General features: G+C 46.2%; 1 pseudogene; it reads left to right on the forward strand.

The window, feature by feature from the left end:
- The first annotated feature begins 12,470 nt into the window (after nt 1-12,470).
- On the forward strand, nt 12,471-14,007 carry LOC147729650 (dynactin subunit 6 pseudogene; annotated as a pseudogene).
- The last annotated feature ends 10,329 nt before the right edge of the window (nt 14,008-24,336 follow it).

Raw genomic sequence — 24,336 nt, forward strand, 5'->3', positions numbered from 1 at the left:
TGTCTCAGCCGTGCATCTCATTAGGCACGTCCCTTTGATGCCTGTATCTCGTGTTTCCCGATACCTCCCCTTTTACACCCTTTCCGATCTCCCCACTGTCTCCGTCTTCCTCTACACCTGTCCTTGTTCCTACTTCGATCTGTTTTACTGCTGATTGGAATTCGCTAATGGTGGGAAGATGGTTTTTACAGTTGGGAACCGCCAAATGTTTCCGCACTTATGTTCCGGACCTGATGTGTTTCAAAGTGACCAAAGCGACCCCTCTGGGGGATAATGATGGGAACCGGGTTGTAAACTTTTGTGTTCAATGTTATCCTATGGGTAAAACTGTATAAAAGGAGCGATCCACAGAACCAATTTGAAGCAGTCTCCCCAAGTTGCACGTGGTGTACTTGTCGTGACTTCTGTGTTCCCTGCAGCAAATAAACCTTGAATCTTTGACGTCGAAGGAAGTGTCCCGTGTCTCTGTCATTCGTACGCCGGAGCAGGTTACCCACGAAGGTTTCAGGTGTTGTGCCCTGGCACCGCTGGGTCTTAAAGAACCCAGTCCTTCAGTTGGCGCCCAACGTGGGGCTGCATCAGTGGTACCGGTCCAAGCCCGACGATCGTGAGGAACTTCGTGTGAAATCTCCGAGGGAAAGTGCACTCCGCTTCATCGATCCTGTTGTCGAAATAAGTGGCCCGAAGACTTTTCCCGCGAAGATTCCCGCCTCCTGACGGCTGCGACGGACTGCTGCCCTGACTGTAGACCTGTTTTGGCGCCTGGCGTAGACCTTGGTATAGCGAGACGATTGACGGGCCTTCCTGGTGACGCCATCGATTTTTGAGTTAAGTATTTGTGGGTCGCTCCCATAGTTCTTGGTTGTTGACACTTTAGCGAGTGTTTTTGTTGTTAACGCTGTGTGAGTGTTTTTGTCGGTGACACTTTGCTAGCGTTCTTTGTTGTGTTATTTGACGACTGCAGCCGCCAAAAACCGAGGGTTTTGTTCTTTGCTGGGACTTGGTAAATCCCGTAACCCTTGAAGTTTGTGAAACTCGGCTAGCGTGCAGGATGCCTGGTCGCAGTACTTTGTATAGTTGTTTTAGACCTTGCGGAACGGATTCCCGACTGGAGGACTCGTGTCCGATACCTCCGGTTGGAACTCCCACTTATGAGCTCTATAGTAAGCATGGGCTAGGCCCAATTACCTTTAACGATTATTGGATTAAATACACGAAAAAGGACGGCGACCTTCGTTGGCCACCTCATGGTAGCTTCGAGGCCCCGATCCTAGATAACCTAGAGATGAAATTGTTTGAAAGAAAGTCAAGGCCGGCCATGTTTGATGCCTTTCGGTTGTGGCGTAAGGAAGCCCGACAGAAAGACATCAGACAGACTAAACGTAATCAGCGAGATAATGTTGCTACCATAGTGAAGAAAGCAGAGCAGTTCCAGCATGATAAGGAGGTTAAGGATAAGGAAGTGTTTGACCGATTACAGCGTATGACTGTAGATAAATGTTATCCCGCTTTGCCTACGGAGTCGGAAAAGAAGGAAGAGCCAGTTGAGGATCCTTTAATGTCTTATCTCATGAAGTCACCACCTCCGTACGTACAGGGTACCGCAGCTCCTGTGGTCCCTGCCGTACCTATTCTTCCACCTATTCCTCCTCCGCCTGTTCCTCAACCTGCACCCGTTCTTCCGACTGTTCCTGCTCCTTTGTCTGTTTCTATTCCTACTGCTCCTCCGCTTCCATATACTCCTGTTCCCGCTACTGCTCCTGCTACTGCTCCTGTTTTGTTAACCCCTGCTGTTGCTACTGTTTCTACTCCTTCTCTTGTTATTCCTGTATCGTATGCTCCTCCCTCTACTCGTTCTCGTACTACTCCTCTTGCGGCTAGCTTCTTTCATTCGCTCGGACCTGTTCATGGGTCCGCTGGTTCCGATGGTCCCCAGCGACGTAGTCAGCTTCCTGGTAATAGAGAACGTGCTTCGTTATACAATATGGCGATGGGTTGGATGGTAAATCCTCTTAGGTGTCCACCCCGTGTTGTCCTCGAAACATTTTGTCAATTCAATATACCAACCCAGAGATATGTGTTCAACGAAATATGTAAGTTCCTTCACGATCAGATAGCGGCTGATGCGCCTGACGAGGTGCTCACCGCTCTGTCTGATCTTCAGCTTCAGTTCGCAAATGGGCTGATGGTGGATACTAACGTTCGACGTGCTGTTGAGCGGTTGCTATCTTTTCGTCCCGCACCGATACCTCATGCGTTGTTTGTTGAAGATATTGAAAAACAGCCAGACGAGTCTGGCCAATATCCCATGCGTGAAGTTCCACCGGTTTGGATGCCGGGTAACCCCGCAGCTGCCCCTCCGGTCCCGCCGTATTTCCAGAGAGTGTGGATACACCTCCCATGGAAACGATCGGAAGTGTTGCAGGTGAAGCAATCTTTGCCTGACCCTCGCAAAAATCCTGCAGGGTATTACAAAGAATTATCGCAGCTCGTAGATGCCACGGTAATGAATCTTGCCGATATCGATATGTTGTTTGGCAATGTCGTACCGCAACCGGTATGGGCTAAGATTCGTCAGGAAAATCACACAAATGAACTAGGTGGTGATTGGGCGGCCATTGTAGTGGCGGATGGGTTGCAAGTTGGTGGTGCTAAGCCTGAACAGTTGATTGCTGCTCTCCCTCAAAGAATAATAACATTAATGAAAACTCTTATGCCTGCTATGAGGGTAAACTGGGACAAATTGTCAGCCTGTAAGCAGAAGAAAGATGAGAGTGTTTCCGACTTCTTTACGAGGTTCGAGGAAGCATTCATTGACCATAGTGGTCAGGATATGGGCACCGAGGGTGGTCAGAGATTGTTTGTGGATAAATTTGTTTCGAATTTATTGCCCGATTTGAGCAATAAATTAAAGAATTCGGAAAGTGCATGGCCCGTTTCTACTTCGGCTCAGATATTGGCTACGGCACAATACTATGAGAATAGAGAGAAAGAAGAGAGCGACCGTGCTGACAAAAAGACGAAGGAACTGAAAACTAAAGTGTTGCTTCAGCAAGCGTATCCTCCACGTTCGAATCAGAATAATTCACAACAGAATAGATCGCAGCCGCAATCGAACAGATCCCAAACTCGTAATGACTCCTCCTCCCAAAGATCCTCGTTAGGGTACAATCAATGTGCTTATTGTAGACAGGAGGGACACATTAAATTCAATTGTCCTGTTTTGAGCGAACGTAACAGCGGTAACTCGTCTAGAGGAGGTCGTTGTGGTTCGCAGCAGGCATCACGTGGTAGAGGTCGTGGTTCTCAGACTGATCGTTCAGATAACTCATCTAATTCTAAAAATTGTTTCGATCAACGTGGATCATCGCAAGGACGATCTGCGCAGTACAATGTAGACGATTATTACGCCGATCAGGGAACTGACGACTGTAACTACTAGGACAGCCGAAGACAAGGAGAGGGAGTGGTATCAGTTCCGGTTGATCAGAGAGGGCCTTACGTCGCAGTTGCTACATCGGGCGTCGTTGAGCCTTTTCTGTTGGACACTGGTGCAGCGAAAAGTTCTATCATGCATTCGAAACTCCCTGGCGCACCTTTGTCTGGCTTAACAAATGTTTCCGTTGGATTCTCTGGCGCCCCTGTTAGCAATCCAGTTTCGCGCCCTTTGCCCCTAAAAATTGGGCCACGTGAGCTAGAAGCTCCGTTGATTTTGACTACGGGTTGTGGTGAAAATCTTTTGGGCTTGGATTTGCTTAAACGTTTGTACGCAACGTTGTATTGTTCTCCTGCGGGTGTAAAGCTTACGTTAGGAGAGAGGGTTGTCTCTCCTATGTATTTGTCCCTCGATAAGCTCCCACCGGAATTGAGTTCTCTTCCTGCGTCTTTGTGGGCAACAGGTCCAAATGACGTGGGCCTACTTGATATCTCCCCTTATGTTGTGCAGTTGAAGTCTAATGTGCGATTGCCTCGTATTCCCCAATATCGTATCTCCCTTGATGGTGAACGAGCACTGTTAGCGATCATCTATGATTTGATCGAGAAAGATGTTATTGAAGAGACTCGGGGAAACGTGTGCAACAGCCCTGTGCTGCCCATTCTTAAACGTACTGATCCTTCAAAACCACCTGTTTATCGCTTTGTTATCGATTTACGGGAGGTAAATAAGATTGTGGTTCCTCAATTTCCCGTTGTGCCTGACATCACGGCGCTACTGACTCTGATTCCAGCTTCTGCATCATGGTTTTCGGTGATTGACTAGAAAAATGCGTTTTTCATCATCCCGATTGCCGAGGAGAGCAGGGACCTTTTCGGTTTCTCTCTTGGTGGACGTAGCTTCCGGTTCAAACGCGCTCCTCAGGGCTACTGTGAAAGTCCATCCATTTACAGCCAAGCCTTGAAGGGTCAACTGGATGCGTTTAGGTTGCCGGTCGGTGCGGCCTTGATCCAATACGTTGACGACTTATTGGTGGCTGCTGATACTCTGGACATTTGCAAGATTGCTACGGTGTCGTTGCTGCAACATCTCTGTGAGTTAAATCACAAGGTGTCACCTTCTAAACTCCAATATTGTTGTCAAGAAGTAACCTATCTAGGTCACTTATTGTCAAAGGAGGGAAGGAGGTTGACCCCAGAGAGAATTGCAGCAATTGCGCGAATGGCTGTGCCAAAAACCCAAAGAGATGTGCGTGCCTTTCTAGGTATCACGTCGTACTGCAGGCAATGGATTCCTAATTTTTCATTGCTAGCGAAACCATTGGTGGCTCTTACGTGCAAGGATGTTTCGACTTCTTTACCATGGACGGAAGAATGTCAGAAAAGTTTTTCTGAACTGCGTGATTCATTGTGTTCGGCTCCTGTGTTGGGTACCCCTGACTACAGTAAGCCGTTTACATTATATGTTCACGAAAGGGAAGGTTGTGCTTTGAGTGTCTTAACGCAACCTTTTGGTGGTAAGCAACGTCCATGTGCATATTTTTCCTCAACCTTGGACCCGGTAGCTAGAGCATTGCCGAGTTGTTTGAGAGCAACTGCGGCAGCCGCGGTCTCCATCCGACAATCAGCAGGATTGGTCATGGATAATATGCTTACGGTGATGGTTCCGCATGCAGTCGATACTCTTTTGAATCGAACGAAAACTCAGCACTTGACGAGTGCGAGGTTGTCTGGGTACGAGTTGACGCTGTTGGCAAGCCATATTCAGATAAAACGTTGTAACGTTCTGAACCCGGCAACTCTGTTACCAATTAGCACAGAGTCAGATGAAGTAGCAGAACATGACTGCTACTTGAGGACTGAAGAGGAAACAAAAGGTCGAGTGGACCTTAAAAACACCCCATTGGAAGATCCGGATGGTACTTTGTATGTGGATGGGTCATGTTTTAAGTTGCCGAATGGCGATGTGACTACTGCTTATGCTGTTGTAACATTGAATACTGTTGTTGAGACTGCAAGGTTGAATCAAAATTCTGCTCAAGCTGCAGAATTGATTGCTCTTACTAGAGCGTGTGTGTTAGCGAAAGGGAAACGTGTGAATGTGTTTACCGATAGCCAATACGCGTTCGGCGTTGCACATAGTTTTGGACGATTGTGGAGAGAGAGAGGTTTCTTGACGTCGCACGGTACGAAGATACAGCATGGCCAGCTTGTGAATGATCTTTTGGATGCATTGACTTTGCCTACGCAAGTTGCGATTGTTAAATGTAGTGCGCATCGTAAGGTGACGGATGATGTTGGTCGTGGTAACGCGTTTGCGGATGAGACTGCTAAGGAGACTGCCCGGAACCTTAGCACTCGAATGTATGTGACGAGTTCGGTTAGATGGCCTACAGAATCGAGTATGTGTGAAGACACTATCGAGAGTGTGAAAGCAATTCAGAATGAGGCCACCGAGACTGAAAAGATGAAGTGGAAAGAAAGTACGGGAAAGTTGGATGCGAGTGGTTGTTGGATTGATTTGACCGATCAGAAAAGATGGATGTTGCCTGATGCGTATGTGCTGGCCGTTGTGCAAATGGCGCATGGGTTAGCACATATTAGCGCGAAAGGTATTTGCAAATTATTGTCTCCTGTATGGAAGAATGATGGTATTACGAAATGTGCTGAACGTCTGGTGAAGAATTGTATGGTGTGTATAATGTACAATCCTGGCAAAGGAACCCCAACTCCTCCTGGCAGTTTTGCTCCCCCTTCGTATCCCTTTGAGGTGATTCAATTGGACTTCATCCATATGGAGCGATGCAATAACCTGAAATACGTTTTAGTTGTGGTTTGCGCATTCTCCCGATGGATTGAGGCCTATCCTCTCAAAGACAATACTGCTTTGTCTACTGCGAAAATCCTACTGAAGGAATATTTTCCTCGGTATGGAATGCCTAGAGTCGTGTGGTCAGATAACGGAAGTGAGTTTGTGGGTAGTGTGATGAAGAGTGTGTGTAAGGGCCTTGGAATTAACCAGAAATTCCACAGCGCCAATCATCCCCAGTCAGCTGGATTGGTTGAAGGGTACAACGGCACCCTTAAACTAAAGTTAGCAAAGATTCAGGCTACGACTGGTCTTTCGTGGCCAGATGCTTTACCCTTAGCATTACTGTCAACTAGGGCGACTGTACACTCCCGAATAGGGCTTAGTCCCTATGAAATAGTGTTCGGCCGTCCTGCAAATGTGTCGGGGGTTCCTAGGCCAGGAATGTTTTCTGATCTTGAGTACCCAATGTTGATCGATTATCTACATGACTTGACTGCTAAACTGAGGTTAATTCACCAACAGGTTTACGACGCATTGCCGACGCGGACGGAGGGTCCAGGCCACCAGCTCCAGCCCGGAGACTGGGTGGTGACGAGAAACTTTTCACGCAAGAATAACCTGGACCCGAGGTTCACTGGACCCTACCAGGTGCTCCTTGCCAAGAGGACTGCTGTTCGTCTTGAGGGACGTAAGAATTGGGTGCATGCCACGCACACCAAAAGAGTCCCCATCCCTTTGCCGGCAGACCCGTGGGTACGGAGAGGCATTGCATCGTCGGAAACAGAAACATTGTCGGCGTTTGTGCCCTTTAGCGACGCACAGCTTGTTGAAGAACCCTCAGCGCAGCAGAAAGACACTGTTGAACGATTAGCATCAAAAGACTCAAGACCAGAACACTCAACTGATCAGCAGGACGCTGTCTCTTCAACGGATCCTTTGTTTGACGAGCAGACACGTCCTGGGAAAACCCGATACTTTTTGCGATCTCGCACTAAGGACAAATAAAAAGATCTTGCTTTTCTGTATTGACAAGTGCATTATCCCGTTTCCGTGATCAGTTTCGAATATTTATATTACTGTAATAATTTTGTATATATATTGAGCTTCATTCCTTGTATTTTTGCTTTTACAGCTGAGAGACTTTGTTTTTGCATATATACATATTGTGCATTGAAGGCCGTAGGGCCGCACGCGTACTTCCTTCTGGACAGTAGGTCTTGACGCTAGGTTAAAGGCCGTCGGTTCCTGGGAACTCCTAGGGATTGACTATTGCTGCACAGAACGAAGTGCGTCAAGAAACGTTGCGGACGGTCGTAGGGAATGGCATTCTCGAAGCTGAATGATTTGGAGGGAGCTCAAGTCCACAGATTCAAGCTGCAGCAACTCAGTCGTACCAAATGTTTCATATTCCAACTGTTTGTATTGTTTTTGACTGCTTCTCCATTATTGGCGGGTGGGGTGTACTACATGATGTCTTACTTCTTACCTGCTACACCTACTCCTACTCCTGACTCTAATTTTACCTCTACTGTTTCTCCTCATTCCTTTCACATGTTACCGGAACACGAGCAGGCTAGACGTGTAGAATTCCGCAACAATTCCTTTATTCAGCTCCTTCATCAGCATCAGTTAGTGGTTAACACTACTAATTGTTGGGTGTGTGGGTTGATGCCGCATACTACGGATAAGGGAATTCCATATCTGGTGTTACCGTATAGTTCCCAAGGGTCAGCTCGAGCATTTCAAACAATGTTTCGAAGCGCACTGGGTTTCCACCCCATTCGAGAACCACGTTCCCCCTACTCTGGTCCTACCTCGTATCAAAAACCTTTGTCGATAGCAATAGAGGATTTAGATAGTGATATCTATGATCCTTCGCTTATTCCCGAAGAAGAGGTACAAGCCTATAGGGTCCTAAGTAGAGGTGAATATAGTGCGTTCACTAGCGAAAAGCAGCTTAAAAACTCGCCTCCGATATGGGTCGTACCCCACACTGGTAATTTCTGTCTCATGGGTCGTGGCCGAAGATCGCAAGCCCGACTTGGAGCAAGTGCTTGCACTGAAAATTACATACTGCCGATGGTCTCGTCCCCTGTGTTTCTGGCTGCCAAGGGTACATACTTTATCTGCTATGATCGTGCATATGCATGGTTGCCCGCTGACTTCATGGGCTCATGTTTCATTGCAAATCTGTTGCCTCCGACGTTTACTGTAGATGCCGATTATCATAAGACTAGAGTTGTGCGAGGCGTAATTAGCGAAGAGGATACTGCCGGTCAAGAGGCAGGAGACTTTTTCAAGGGTTTCCTCCCGTTTTGGGGACCTATGGTCAATAGTAGGAACCTGAGACAGTTGACTCGAGTGGTAGAATCGACAGCTAATATTACTGCCAGTGCCCTTGGTAATATCACCACTGAACTTCAGGCGGAGAGACTTATGACGTTACAAAACCGTATGGTTTTAGATGTCATCTTAGCAGATCGAGGTGGGGTATGTAAGGTGATCCATTCGAGCTGCTGCATTTTCATTCCAGATAATGCTCCAACTGTCTATCAAGCCATCTCGAGGTTGCATAAGATCTCCGAATCCATACACGTGGATGTAGGGGATTGGACGCTACTTGGATGGTTTTGGGGCCTGATGTCGACTTGGGGTTGGAAGATTCTGATGATCATCGGAGTCGTTGTAGTGTTCCTGTTCACGTGTTGCCTTTGCGTGCAGTGTGGTCCTGCCTTATGTGGCCTCTGTGCTACAACGTGTATGAGACAACCACCTGTTACCAAGGGGACTCGGTTGGACAGAGCTATGCTACAGCAACATCTCGATGGTTTGATGAATATCGAATATGATTCCGACTAGTGCTTGCCTACATGAGGGCAAAAGGAGCGTCTGAGGTTCCGTGACAATCGTAAGTGGTGTTTTCGACTCGCACGAATATAGTCGAGTCTGGTATCTATGAACCGCAAATGACGAGTTTAGTAAGTGTGCGCAGTTTCGCTGTGCTAACTTAAACCGTTCGTTTGTTATGTGGGTTTTTCTTTGTACCCACGGGTTCCATCTTAGATACGGCATCCATTTTGTCTCTTGCCCTCAAGTAGCCAGCGAACGGACGTTGTCCGCTTCGCGACCCTGGGACTCCCAAGATATTTGCGGAAGACACATGTTCTTTGTAAGTGTCTTTATGACGAGGGGGATGCTACTGTAAGGCAGATGGCGCCGCTCAAGGCTCATCTTGCCGCACGGACTTATTGTCTCAGCCGTGCATCTCATTAGGCACGTCCCTTTGATGCCTGTATCTCGTGTTTCCCGATACCTCCCCTTTTACACCCTTTCCGATCTCCCCACTGTCTCCGTCTTCCTCTACACCTGTCCTTGTTCCTACTTCGATCTGTTTTACTGCTGATTGGAATTCGCTAATGGTGGGAAGATGGTTTTTACAGTTGGGAACCGCCAAATGTTTCCGCACTTATGTTCCGGACCTGATGTGTTTCAAAGTGACCAAAGCGACCCCTCTGGGGGATAATGATGGGAACCGGGTTGTAAACTTTTGTGTTCAATGTTATCCTATGGGTAAAACTGTATAAAAGGAGCGATCCACAGAACCAATTTGAAGCAGTCTCCCCAAGTTGCACGTGGTGTACTTGTCGTGACTTCTGTGTTCCCTGCAGCAAATAAACCTTGAATCTTTGACGTCGAAGGAAGTGTCCCGTGTCTCTGTCATTCGTACGCCGGAGCAGGTTACCCACGAAGGTTTCAGGTGTTGTGCCCTGGCACCGCTGGGTCTTAAAGAACCCAGTCCTTCATGCGGGTGTTACCCTAGCCGTTCCCCTCACGGCGGAGTTGTGGCGAAGTGGTGGCAGCCCCACAGAAGTATGAATCAGGTAAGCCGTTCCCCTCACGGCACTGCTGTCTCCGGTAAACACACTCCCAATGAGCGCTCAGCGCTCCTCACTCATATCGCGCCTCCGGGCGCTCTGCTTTCGTCACAGCCGCCGGGGCATCTGGGATTAGTAGTTCCCTGCCCTCAGCGGCGATGTTCCGTGCGCGGCTGTGCGGGTGTTACTCTAGCCATTCCCCTCACGGCAGAGTTGTGGCGAAGTGATGGCAGCCCCACAGAAGTATGAATCAGGTAAGCCGTTCCCCTCACGGCACTGCTGTCTCCGGTAAACACGCTCCCATTGAGCGCTCAGCGCTCCTCACTCCTATCGCGCCTCCGGGCGCTCTGCTGTCGTCACAGCCGCCGGGGCACCTGGGATTAGTAGTTCCCTGCCCTCGGCGGCGATGTTCCGTGCGCGGCTGTGCGAGTGTTACTCTAGCCGTTCCCCTCACGGCAGAGTTGTGGCGAAGTGGTGGCAGCCCCACAGAAGTATGAATCAGGTAAGCCGTTCCCCTCACGGCAGAGTTGTGGCGAAGTGGTGGCAGCCCCACAGAAGTATGAATCAGGTAAGCCGTTCCCCTCACGGCACTGCTGTCTCCGGTAAACACGCTCCCTCACTGTCACATCAGTAGCTAACTAGAGATCCTGAACAACACTCTCTAGGTCACTGGCTGAAAGATGTCGATCTGATCCTACTACGACAGGATCCAATGTTTTCTGTTGTACTTCCTGTTTTTAATCATAGCACAGGGTAGGCAGAATAAAACAATGTGGTAAATCCTGTGGCTAGTTTTTATATCACTTTACCTACAGCACTGCACCCTCACTATTCAGAGGGCCATATGTTTCAAACTATGATTTTGCGATTCTCAAATTGCGTTTATTTGCCAATCGTAATTTGACTATCGCAAAACGAGATGTATGTAGGATTTGTGAATCCTATATATTCCTTAATTGCAAAACGCAAAGTGTGATTTGCAATTAAGGAAACCCTCCTAGAGGCCCATAGGAATGAATGGGAAGACATTCTCAATTTGCGGTTAGCAATTAGAGAATCGCAAATTGAGAATGCAATTTCAAAGGTTGCAAGGGTGTCAAAAGGACACCCTGTTGCACCCCTGAAATAAGCATGGGTGCACATGTGGCGCACATACAGTGTGCGCCACACTGCACTTTGAAAAATGCGAAAAAATGCATTTTTCAAAGAAATTGCAAATTACCACCAAATTGAAGTTGGTGGTAATTTGCGATTCCTTAAGGCCAAATTGCGCTTTTTCTGTGCTTCTAACATTGCATTTAGGGAATCGCAATTTGCGATGATGTGATATCCTAGGTTATAGAACCATCCAAATCAGTGGTTCTGTTACCTAGGAGCTTGGGGCTCTCGTGTCAGATGGTAACTGATGATTTAGACTTCAGCTGCTGCTTCACGGAACGCTCTTGTGGATGAGGTCCATTTTCCTGGAAACTTAAAAAAGCATTTAGTAAAACTCGCTATTACTGCCTGGATGATCTTTATTACACTGGCCACGACTTGGAACGACCCTCGTATCAACGATCCCACCATCCGGTTTTAAAAGACAACAGAAACCAGGGACTGGAAGTGAGGAGAAAAGCAAGAGTTTCCACAATTTAACTACGTTTTACCGCAACACGGATACTTCGATTCAAAACGCAGCAAGTACTGTACATTTTAAATACTTATTATTTGCGAGTCAGATGGTTACTTTCGGTTCACCGAGATCGCGCTCTGTGTTTTTCGTGCTCCAGAAATTCATCTGTGACGTCTTATACGTTTGTGCTTCTGGGATCGGTCCCTTGCTCCTGGTCACTGAAATGCAACGCTTCACGTTGCGTGAACAAGTTGGCAGCCATCTTTAAAGAGCCAAACTGTATTTCTGTGCTTCATATTCCATTACAGATCTCCTAGTCAAGGTTGGATGCATCTCCATGTTCATTCATCTATTTTACAACATGGTGATGCGCACACCTTTATCCAGTTGTATGTCATTTCAGCTCACAAAGTTGACGCTGTGACACGCACACCTTGGTTTTTCATGAACAGGACTCCTAAATGTCTTCTGTGAATACTGAAAGTCTTAAATTTAGGATTTCTCTCACTTTAGGAGTAGGAAAGTTAGGAGTCCTAATTTTAGGACTCCTAAATGACTTCAGTGAATACTGAAATGAGTAAGTGCCTTCTATGAATACCAAAATGAGTAAGTGCTTTCTGTGAATACCAAAGTGGTTGTTAGTTTAGGATTTTGTCTTAAGGTAGTTCTGTGAATCGGGCCCGAAGAGTCTATGTGGGAGAAAAATAATCCATCTTTGAATGAAGTGTTAACTATGGAAATAACTTCAGAACATTCAAAAGCTTGTGTGGAGGTGATTAAAAAGGATGCTCTAACTACGACTGCACTAACTTCTACCAGAGCAAGCGATGATAGTGTTAAGGTTGTACTAGAAAAAGATAAGGACAAATCTCAGAAATCTTATCAAACAAACACCAAGTTTGTTTCAAGAGGTAAGTCTTCAACTAAACAATTTATTGGGAAGTGTTTTCAGAGAGGAGATGCAGGTCACTTGGCTAGTAACAAAATGTGCCCTGGGTGGAAAGCTATGTGTAAGAATTGTGGCAGGAAAGGGCATGCCACAAAGTGTTGTAGGTCAACCAAGACTTAAAACAAGAACAAAGTTAGAAAAGTTGAATATGATGATGAGGACTCTGTGGAAGAAATTATTATCTTAGAAAACTTTGTTGAAAAATTAGATGGTCCTCTTCAAAATGTGTTAGTGAATGGGAAAGAAATTCTGATGCTCTTTGACTCTGGCGCTAATATCACTTTGATTCCTTTTACATTTTATGAAACAAAGCTTAAAAATGGTGTGAAACTGTTGAAACCTGATATTAAACTAAGAGGGCACAGTGGTGAACCTATCAAATTAGCTTGTTATTTTTGGGGTTCTATAGAATTTAAGGATAGGATCATTTTTGGGAAAATGTATGTGTCCATCAAAGGAGATTCATTGATAAACTGGCTACATCAACATGATCTTTTTGTTTTCCTCGATCCTAATGCCAAACCAATGGTTTGTTTAAGAGATAGACCCATTGTTAATTCAATTCAAATTGATTGTAACGACATACTGGACAGGTTTTCTGATGTGTTTAAGAAGGATCTTGGGGACTGTCTAGCTCAATACGCCCACACCGCTGTACCTGCGAGCGGCCAAGCCCCTTGCACTCGTCCGGGAGAGAGGGAGAGGAAGAGAGCGCACTATGGCAGAACAACTGAGACCCTCCTGCAGAGGAATGTGAACATTGTACCTTAGGCAGTTGTCTGTGTGGAAAGTGAAATCAAGGAAGATGTTACAATAGGTCCTCGGACAGTAGTACATCCCAAAGCCCGAATCATTGCAGAAGCGAGGCCAATTGTGATTGGTGAAGGCACTTTAATAGATGAGCAAGCCCTTATAATAAACAGCTTTCCTGAAAATGTTGCACCTGATGCAGAAGATATGGAACCAAAGCAAATGATAATTGGTACCAATCATGTTTTTGAAGTTGGCTGTCTCTCACAAGCGATGAAAATCGGAGATAACAATGTAATCGTGTGAAAAGCATTCATTAGTCGAAATGTTATTTTGACAAGTGGCTGCATTATTGGAACATTTTGTAATGTGAACACATGTGAAGTGATCCCAGACAACAGAGTTATCTATGGGGCTAACTGTCTCCGAAGAGTGTAGACTGAGCGACCACAGCCGCAAACCTTACAACTGGACTTCCTAATGAAAATCCTGCCAAATTACCACCATTTAAAAAAGACTACAAAGGGTACCTCTACACCAATTAAGAATTGAGACTTCCATCCGTGCACTTTAAAAATAAACAAATGTCCATGAATTAGCTTTGGCTGCCACTTAATGTTTTCTTTCTTACTTTGTTTGCTTTATGACACTCATTGTGACTGCATTGAGTCTCTTATCTAGCCGTACATTAGTAGGATAATTTGTGGGAACAGTGTTATTATTTGTTAATTTCTTAGTTTTTATATTTGAGAACATATTTTCCTTATTGCTGCCCAAATAATTGCTTTATTGTGCCTGTCAACAAAATCCAGCGACTCAAACTGCAAAAAAAATAATATATATATATATATATATATATATATATATATATATATATATATATATATATATATATATATATATATATGATTCTGTGTACAAAAAAAAGAATGATCTTGGATGTTTAAAGAATTATGCCAATGAGATCAGGTTAACAGAACATGCTGCTCCCAAAGCGCCCAAAGTCAGAAACGTTCCCATGGCTGTTAGGGATAACATGAAACTTTAATTAGACAAGCTTGTTGCCAATGGCATAATTGAGGAAGTGGAAGCCTCACAATGAGTCTCTCCAGTTGTGATGACCTGTAAGGCCAATGGGGAAGCTCGTCTTTATGTAGATTTGAGGGAATTAAATAAAGCTGTGGTAGTTGACCACTGTCCCCACCCAATATTAGTGAAATGCTTAGTATGTTGAATGGTGCAAAATACTTTTCTACCCTGGATCTCAGTTCAGCTTACCACCAAATTAAACATACAGAGAAGTCCAAAGAATTTACAACTTTCACCACACCTTTTGGTACCTTTACATTCCTAAGAATTCCGCTTCCTTTTTTCAGTGTGCAATGGAAAGTATCTTGGGCATCTTGTCACAAGCAATGGGATTCAACCTAAAAAGTTGTTGGTTGAAACAATAGAGAAACTGCCCTCTCCGAAGAATAGAGATAAATCTGTTAAGTTATTGGGAATGGCAACATTTTAGAACACATTTATTCCCAAATTTGCTGAGAGGTCATTATCCTTAAGATCTTTGTTAAAGAAAAATACTGAATTCGTTTGGTCAAATCTTTGTGATAATGAATTTATTGATATCGAATCTAGCTTGAAGAATGCATCAGACCTTGGGAGTTTTGATGTTAATGACAATGTCATTGTGATGACAAATGCCAGCTCTAGAGATTTAGATAGTGTTTTGTTGCAAACATGAGGAGGTGATTATAGGACAATTGCTTTTCTTTCAAAAGGTCTGCGTGGTGTTGAAATGAACTATTCAGTGATTCTAAAAAGAGGCGTTGGCAGTTTTTTAGGCTGTAAGAAAACTAAGGAAGTTTCTTTGGGGACGCAGATTTGAATTAAAGACAGACCACACACCTCTCAAGGAGGTGTTTTCAAAAAAAGCTGTTGATTTCATTTCAGGTCGCATACGTAAGTGGGTTGTAGCTCTGCAAGAGTTTGATTTCGAGATAAACTATGTTCCTGGTGCTAGCAACTTGCAAGCAGATTGTCTTTATAGGTCAGTTACTGATTCTGTAAGTGACATAGAATCTTTAGAGGAGAGCTCTGCTCGTGACGACTTTAATGAAGATTTTAATGTATGTTTTGTCACTGATGGGATCATACATGAGTCGGAGTGGAAGACCTCTTTATAGAAGGATGTCTGTTTGCAGAATGTGGTGAAAATGATTTTGGAGGGTTGGATGGTTAAAAATGCATGTCCTGTTGAGTTAATGAGTTTTTGGGAGGTTCGTAATGAACTTTCTATTGTTGATGATTTCCTTATGAGAGGGAGTAAACTTGTTCCTTGATCTGAGATCTGTATAGGCGAAGGGGCTCATTCCAGTCATATATGCATTTCCAAAACCAAGGAAAGGGTCAGAGAAAGTTTTTGGTGGCCCTCTTGGATTTGATGATTGAGAGAGAAGTTGGAGAGTGTGTGGACTGTGCAAGGAGTGACAAAGTGTTAAAGTGTAGGACGCAGCCCATGGTTGTGAGAGAGAGAGCTGCTGGTCCGTGGGTTGATATTTCCATGGATATTCTTGGTCCTGTAAGGGTCAGTTCGCATGACAGATATGTGTTTATTTGTGTAGACATGTTTTCACGGTGGCCAGAATAAAAGTTGCGAATTCAATTGAGTCTGGTGATGTGATAACATTTCTTGAGGAGTTGTTTGAGAGAGAGGGTTTTCCCTTCGGTGTCCTTACAGATAATGGGGTGCAATTCACCGCTGGGCAAGTTGAAGAGTTTCTTAGAGAGAGAGGTGTGAAGCACAGGAAGGCTTCGCTCTATCATCCAGAGTCTAATGGCGTTGTTGAACGATTTATCAAAGTAAAAGAGAGTCTGCAGTTGTCTTTGATTTGTGATCCTAACTGGGTTGAAGGTTTGAGGAAGAAGGTGAGAGAGTACAGATTGACCCTTCACTCCAGTACAGGGCTCTTGCCTTTTTGTTTGTTCAAGGGGAGGTTGCCTTGTTGTGAGGTCAGACCTCGTTTGCTCATAGATAAGAGATTGGAAGTTGATAAGGAAATGTGTGTGCCTACTGCCTGGGAAGTCAAGAAGAAAGAAAATAAGTTAAAGTCTAAGACTTTGTATGACAAAAGGAAAGAGGTAAAAGAGACTAGGGTCAGAATAGGAGATTGGGTGAGAATAAATTCCCCAAGAAAAGATGTAAAGTGTTAAAAATTCAGTACGCCTCGTCGTGTAAAGAAATTATTTTAAAATGCTGTGAAAACTGATGATAATAAGATTTGGAACTTGAGCAGAGTTTCAAAATGCTCTTCTGTGTGTGAATCAGTTCCTTTGTCTTCCTGTGTGAAGCTGAGATCTAATTCGGCTCCTTTGATGACAAATATTAGGGTATCTGATAATGTTGTGATCAGATCTAAACGTGTAAAGTGTAAACCAGTTTTTTTCATGAATACGTTACATGTTTGCATTTTTTCCTATTTTTTTTAAATTTTGTTTTCTTTTAGTTTTCTTCTCTTGTTTTTGTTCTAAGTGAGGAGGTGATGTGGTATCCTAGGTAATAGAGCCATCCCTATCAGTGGTTCTATAACCTAGGAGCTAGTGGCTCCCATGTCAGATGGTAACGAATGATTAAGACTGCAGCTGCTGCTTAACAGAGTGCTCTTGTGGATGATGTTCACTTTCCTGGAAACTTAATAAAGCATTTACTAAAACTTGCTATCACTGCCTGGATCATCTTTATTACAGATTCCTTAAATGCAATCGCAAAATAGGGAATTGCAAAATTTGTGATTCTTTATTTTTTATTTTTAGTTTTTCATGCATACATACATACCACTAAGCCCAATTGTGATCGCAAAAGCCTGCAATCGCACTTTGGAATGATACATATGGCCCTTTGTTAGGTCACATTGGGTTTTAATAATAACCCCTCTCACACAAAACATCCCTGAGCTCCTCCCTCGCAGTGAGGGGGTTGTAGCCCGCATCATGACTAGGATTCCCAATAATGAAGCATGCCACCTCTGGCGGGTGAAGGAAAACATCCTTCAAAGGGACGCCTTATTCATAGCCAGCTGTTATATCCACCAGTATCTCTTGATAGACTTGAGGGTTCTTGTGTGTTTTGTTATTAGAACCGGGGAGTTTGCCCTCGCTGGTTTCAAAAATCTCCTCCGGCCCGTCTTGTGTATACGCACTTGTGATGAGAAAGCCTGCATCGAGGATGCATTACACAGCGTTGGTTCCAAAGAGACTGTGGGCTGAGATGTGAGGTCCAGGATCAGGGATGCATTGCGCTACAGCTGTTCCAATTGAACTGCAAGGAGATGCATTGTGCTGCATCTTTTTTTATCAAAGGACCACAACTGGGCTGGAAGAGCACAATCAGACCCACTTCTACTGGTCCAGGACTGCGGTGGCACCACTTGGGGGGATATGAATCACAGCAGACAGAGTCCAAGTACTGAGTTCGAGGTGGTTAGAGCTTTTTCTCTCCCTGAGCTCTTATCAGGAAGCCAGCCAACAAGTCCCTGAAGTCACTCTGATGATCCTGGGTTCAAGATGCAGAGCCAGTCCTTTCACTCAGGCAGCGGGGAAGGAAGGCAGTAGGGTAGCAGAGTAACAGTCCTTATTGCAGACAAGTGTAGCAGTCCTTCTGAATATTCCTCTAGTCCAGAGGTGTACAGAGTTGAGTTCGAGGGTCCAATATGTATATCTGGTGCCCACTTTTCTTTTTTTTTACAGAGTTTTATGTAGCGCTAACTTGACCCGAATTGGGTATCAGAGAGCTTTACATAGCACCGATTGCATTACATGAGAGCACATTCATTTTTGTTATGCAGGGGGAGGTTAAGTGATTTGCCCAGAATCGCAGGATGTAAAGCGTCATTGCCGAGACTCAAACCCAGTTCCCCTAGATTCGAGCTTGACTGCCCTAGCCATTAGGCCAACTCCTCTCCTCAACCACTTTGAAGTGGAAGAATCTAGAGAATTCCCTTTGAAGCCCTTAAAGTTTCCAGCCTCCCTGTCCTGGCTCCAAGCTGGCTACCTAATCAGTGCAGCAGTGACAATTCTTTTGTGTGAAGGCAGGACACAGCCTATTCAGTTGCAGGTTGGGCAGTGCACAGCTCTGCTCCCTGTTCCTGCCAGTTGATGGCTCTTTCTAGGCAAACCTAAACAGTCTATTGTGTGGCAGTGTAGGAGAAAAAAATAAAGTCCAACTGCCAACTACTCCCAGTCAGGTGACCCAAGAACAGGCTGCAGAAACCAAATAGTTTGGGGAGGAATATGCCAGCGTTCTAGAATTGGCATTTTCAAAAATATAGTTTAAAATAGGACTTTAACAATTAATAAGATTTTTAATACAATTTCCGAGACACAAATCATGACATCGTCATCTCCTGAGGCGGAAGCCGGGAGACCACCTGATTTTTAAAATTGTATTCTGTGTCACAACTTTGCCAAATACTTGTATTTTAACCTCACTCACCCGTCTGCCACCACTGGAGCGGGCGCTAGAAACGCCGAAACAGCGATCCCTTTGCTGCAACTTAGTAATTGTAAACAAACAATTCTGCCGCCATTGACGGCGAGGGAGAGAGGCCACGCCTACTCCTAGGCCACGCCCACCCGCCGACCACAGTATAAAACGCTGCCATCAGCGCCACGAAGCCAGAACCTCGTCATCTCCTGAGGCGGAAGCCGGGAGACCACCTGATTTTTAAAATTGTATTCTGTGTCACAACTTTGCCAAATACTTGTATTTTAACCACACTCGCCCGTCTGCCACTACTGGAGCGGGCGCTAGAAACGCCGAAACAGCGATCCCTTCGCTGCAACTTAGTATTTGTAAACAAACAATTCTGCCGCCATTTACGGCGAGGGAGAGAGGCCACGCCTACTCCTAGGCCACGCCCACCCGCCGACCACAGTATAAAACGCTGCCATCAGCGCCACGAAGCCAGAACCTCGTCATCTCCTGAGGCGGAAGCCGGGAGACCACCTGATTTTTAAAATTGTTTTCTGTGTCACAACTTTGCCAAATACTTGTATTTTAACCTCACTCACCCGTCTGCCACCTCTGGAGCGGGCGCTAGAAACGCCGAAACAGCGATCCCTTTGCTGCAACTTAGTAATTGTAAACAAACAATTCTGCCGCCATTGACGGCGAGGGAGAGAGGCCACGCCTACTCCTAGGCCACGCGTACCCACCGACCACAGTATAAAACGCTGCCATCAGCGCCACAAAGCCAGAACCTCGTCATCTCCTGAGGCGGAAGCCGGGAGACCACCTGATTTTTAAAATTGTATTCTGTGTCACAACTTTGCCAAATACTTGTATTTTAACCTCACTCACCCGTCTGCCACCACTGGAGCGGGCGCTAGAAACGCCGAAACAGCGATCCCTTCGCTGCAACTTAGTAATTTTAAACAAACAATTCTGCCGCCATTGACGGCGAGGGAGAGAGGCCACGCCTACTCCTAGGCCACGCCCACCCGCCGACCACAGTATAAAACGCTGCCATCAGCGCCACGAAGCCAGAACCTCGTCATCTCCTGAGGCGGAAGCCGGGAGACCACCTGATTTTTAAAATTGTATTCTGTGTCACAACTTTGCCAAATACTTGTATTTTAACCTCACTCACCCGTCTGCCACCACTGGAGCGGGCGCTAGAAACGCCGAAACAGCGATCCCTTCGCTGCAACTTAGTAATTGTAAACAAACAATTCTGCCGCCATTGACGGCGAGGGAGAGAGGCCACGCCTACTCCTAGGCCACGCCCACCCGCCCCTTTTCTTACCCATAAAAGATGTGCAATTACCGGACGCGCAAAGGACGGGCACAGCGGGCGCGCCGTCAGCGCGCCAAAGGCGCGCCAAAGGCAAGCCCGTCTGGGCCCGTCCGTGCCCAGACGGCCCCAGGCCCAGACACTATGCCCAACTCACAGAATCGCATATCCTACACCGCGGATACACTCCGAATCTGGAACACTAAAAAACATCCTCAGTGTGAATTCATCCTTAAGGATGACACCCCGTTCACAGGATGCACCCTCTGTGACACCCCTGAGGCCACGGAACTCAGCCAAACGCTTCGACTCGGCCTCCTGAACTGCAGGTCCCTGGTAAAACACTCTCACGAGATAAACCTCCTCACCCTAACCCTCTCGTTAGACGCCCTGTTTCTGACCGAAACATGGCTGACCCCCAACAACGACTTTGACATGGTCAATGCAACCCCCCCCGGCTACCAAATCTGCTGCCTGAACAGACCGGTCGGAAGAGGTGGCGGGCTCGCCATACTCTATAAAGATCATCTCAGCTGTAGGATCGACGGCGGCACTGTCAAGGACTGTGAAAACTGCAATTTCACCCTCCAGATCTCCCCAACCACTTCACTATCGGGACTTCTGGTATACCGACCGCCAGGCTCGCTAGGAGATTTTTCAAGCACCCTGATGGACCACATCCTTCTAAAATCAATATCAACCCCCAACTTCCTCCTCCTAGTGGACCTGAACCTACACTTCCTAGACCCGGCGGATAACACTGCCGCCAACCTACTAGCAGACCTTGTATCAGCTGACCTCCTCCTTCTGAATTCTAAAGCCACCCACGAGAAAGGACAGCTCCTAGACCCAGTCTTCACCAACATTAGGAACCTCCAAACCCAAGACCCCACTCCTCTCCCATGGACTGACCATTTACTGGTCCCTATGTACTGGTCCCTCCAGACCACCCCTGTTTCCAAACAGAAAACTAGGATACAAACCAGACGATGGCACAAGCTTATACCAGAAGAATGGGAAGCTAAGCTACGGGAATCCGCTGGCCCCCTCTCAACTGACCCTAACACCGCCGATAGAGAATTCAACAGCTGGCTCACCAACCCCCTAGACAGCCTTGTCCCACTTACCAGCTCCCTTAAGCATGTAAAAAGGATCAACCATGCTCCATGGTACACTCCGCCCCTGAACATTTTAAGGAAGGAGTGCAAAAAGACAGAACGTACATGGAGAAAAAACAAATCGGCGATGGAGAAAGACGCTTATCAAACAGCCATGAAAGCTTACAAACAAGCCCTCCATAACGCAAAACGCTCTTTCTATGAGGAAAAAATAAAGAACTCCTCTTGCTCAGCCAAAGAGACTTTCTCTATCCTCAAAGAGCTTCTCCATGTTCCGGCCCCCCCGCAGATACCCACGGATTCCAAAGCGGCAGAAGAAAAATGTGTCAACCTGGCCAATTTTTTTTGACGATAAAATCAAAAAAATCCTTTCCTCCCTTCCTGCTACCAATCCTGCCACCTCAGAAAAAGCCAAGGACTCATCCCCTTCGTTAGGTAACTCCCCTGATAAACCGGATTCACCTCACTTAGCGTCATTCAGACCAGTCACCGAAGAGGAAGTGGCAGCAACTTTAGCATCTACTAAGAGTGGCGCCCCCAGTGACTCAGTTCCCATACGGTTCGCTAAAGACATCACTCGGACCATTATAGCTAAACTCACTGCCCTCATTAACACCTTGCTTGTCCAAGGAGAAGTCCCACAAAGCTGGAAGGAGGCAGTCGTCAAAGGACTACTCAAGAAGCCTTCGCTAGACCCCGCGGACCTATCCAACTACAGACCTATCTCGCTCCTCCCTTGGATAGGTAAGGTCGCGGAGAAGCTTGCAAATAAAAAGCTATCTCACTTCCTAGAAGCAAACCATCTCCTTAAAAACTCCCAGACAGGCTTTAGACCAGGCCAGGGCACGGACACCGCCCTCCTTGCAGCCGTAGAGAAGGCTAGGGAAATCATCGACACTGGAGGATCAGTGGCAGTGGTCTTCCTAGACCTAAGCGCGGCATTCGACACTGTCAGCCACCAGGTCCTAACCCAGCGCCTGGATAACATCGGCGTGAAAGACAGCGCGTTGAAATGGCTCACATCCTTTCTCTACCGACGCTCCTTCCAAGTCTGGGAAGGAGAAAGCCGCTCCCCCTCTATCCCCCTCCGGTGTGGAGTGCCTCAGGGCTCTTCACTGAGCCCCACGCTTTTCAACGTGTATATGGCCCCACTGGAGGAGCTGGTCTCACCATTCGGAGTCACTATCGTCAGCTATGCTGACGACACTCAGCTGGTGGTGACACTCTCCCACCCCAAGCTAGAGCCCTCCAACCTTCGAGATTGCCTCTCCAACGTCCATCAATGGATGAGTGACTCAGACCTCAAACTAAACGGGTCAAAAACAGAGATCCTGCTCCTAGGTCACAAAACTATGAGCCTTCCCCCCAACCTCTGGCCCGCCTGTATGGGTGAACCCCCTACTCCCAAGACAGAGGTCAAGAGTCTGGGAGTATGGCTGGAGACAGATCTCACCTTCAGGACACAGGCTAGGAAAACAGCCGGCATCTGCTATGGCCTACTCAGATCATGCAGAAAGGTGCTCCCTTTACTACCATCCCAGTCCCGTCTTCTGCTGATTCAAGGCTTAGTTCTATCCAGGCTGGACTATAGCAATGCCATTTACCTCGGAGCACCGGAAGCCACCCTCCAAATACTGCAAAAGACCCAGAATGCCGCAGCTCGCCTACTCACGAACACCCCAGCCAGAACATCAGCCAAACCAGCTCTGAGGAAACTTCATTGGCTCCCCGTGAGGGAAAGAGTCGTTTTCAAAGCCCTCTGCCTGGCCCACAAGGTTCTGCACAACGCCGGCCCCCCTATTCTGAATAATTGGATCACTCCATACAGACCGACGAGAGCGCTCAGGTCAGAACAGGGAAACCTTATCATTGTCCCCAGGGTGAAGAAGGCCCGCATAGGTGGCCGCCGCTTCTCAGTCAACACAGCAAAAAAATGGAACGCGCTCCCCCCGAGTCTCAGAGCTGAACCAAACCTCCTACGATTCAGGAAGTCCGTCAAAACCCTACTTTTCCCCTGATTCATTAGCAGCTTCTCTTTGCCCCCTCCTTAGGAGTCCGAGGTTTCAGCGCTGGGATACTCGAGGGTGACTACGCGCTCTATAAAAACCTAAAATAAAAAAAATAAAATAAATAAAACATTCCTATCTGTTCTCAAACAAAAGCTATCACCTTATAAGTTAACCCAATATTATCCTATGAGAGAGGTAGGCCTGGTAGTAGAGGAAAAACAATTTAAGAGTTTTTCAGTAGTAGGGCATGTAACTTGAAAGTACATGTCCACCCTTTTGAATACACTGCACCCTGCCCTACAGACTATTTAGGGTCTACTCTACTGGTGACTGATACATATTTAAAAGGAAGGTTGGGGCCCGGAAAGAGATTTATCCTGCCAGGTCAAAATGGCAGTTTAAAACCGCATACACAGGCTGCAATTGCAGCCTTGAGACATTTTTACAGGGCTACCTAAGTGGTTGCCTCAATAAGTGCTGCCGGCCTACTATGAGCATTTAATTTACAGGCTCTGGGTACATGAAGTTCCTCTATACTAGGGCCTTATAAGTGAAATAAATATGGCATTTGGATGTAAGCCTATTTTACCATATTTAAAGGGGAGAGCACACGCACTCCAGCACTGGATAGCAGTGGCAAAATATGCAGAGTCCTAAAGCCAGCAAAAAGGAAGTCAGCAAAAACAAAAGACTGGAAGACAAAAAGTTATGGAAAACCATGCCAAGAATGTCAGGACCAACACTTACCATACAGTCGCTATATGGATGCTTCTCATTTTCAACACTTGTCTTTTATGCAGCATTTTTATTTTCCCAAAAACCTGTGACACTCAGAAAATTGTTCCAGCACCACAGCAAAGGACCAAAGAAATTTAATTATTTCTCTACTCCCAGAAGAGATTTGCATTGGCTGTTGAACAACATGGCCCTGTCTGCATTAGGAATGGAGATAACAAATTCCAGAAATTCCTTGGATAAATCA

The sequence above is a fragment of the Lissotriton vulgaris genome, chromosome 2_1, assembly GCF_964263255.1.
Source record: "Lissotriton vulgaris chromosome 2_1, aLisVul1.2, whole genome shotgun sequence".
NCBI classification, from domain to species: domain Eukaryota; kingdom Metazoa; phylum Chordata; class Amphibia; order Caudata; family Salamandridae; genus Lissotriton; species Lissotriton vulgaris.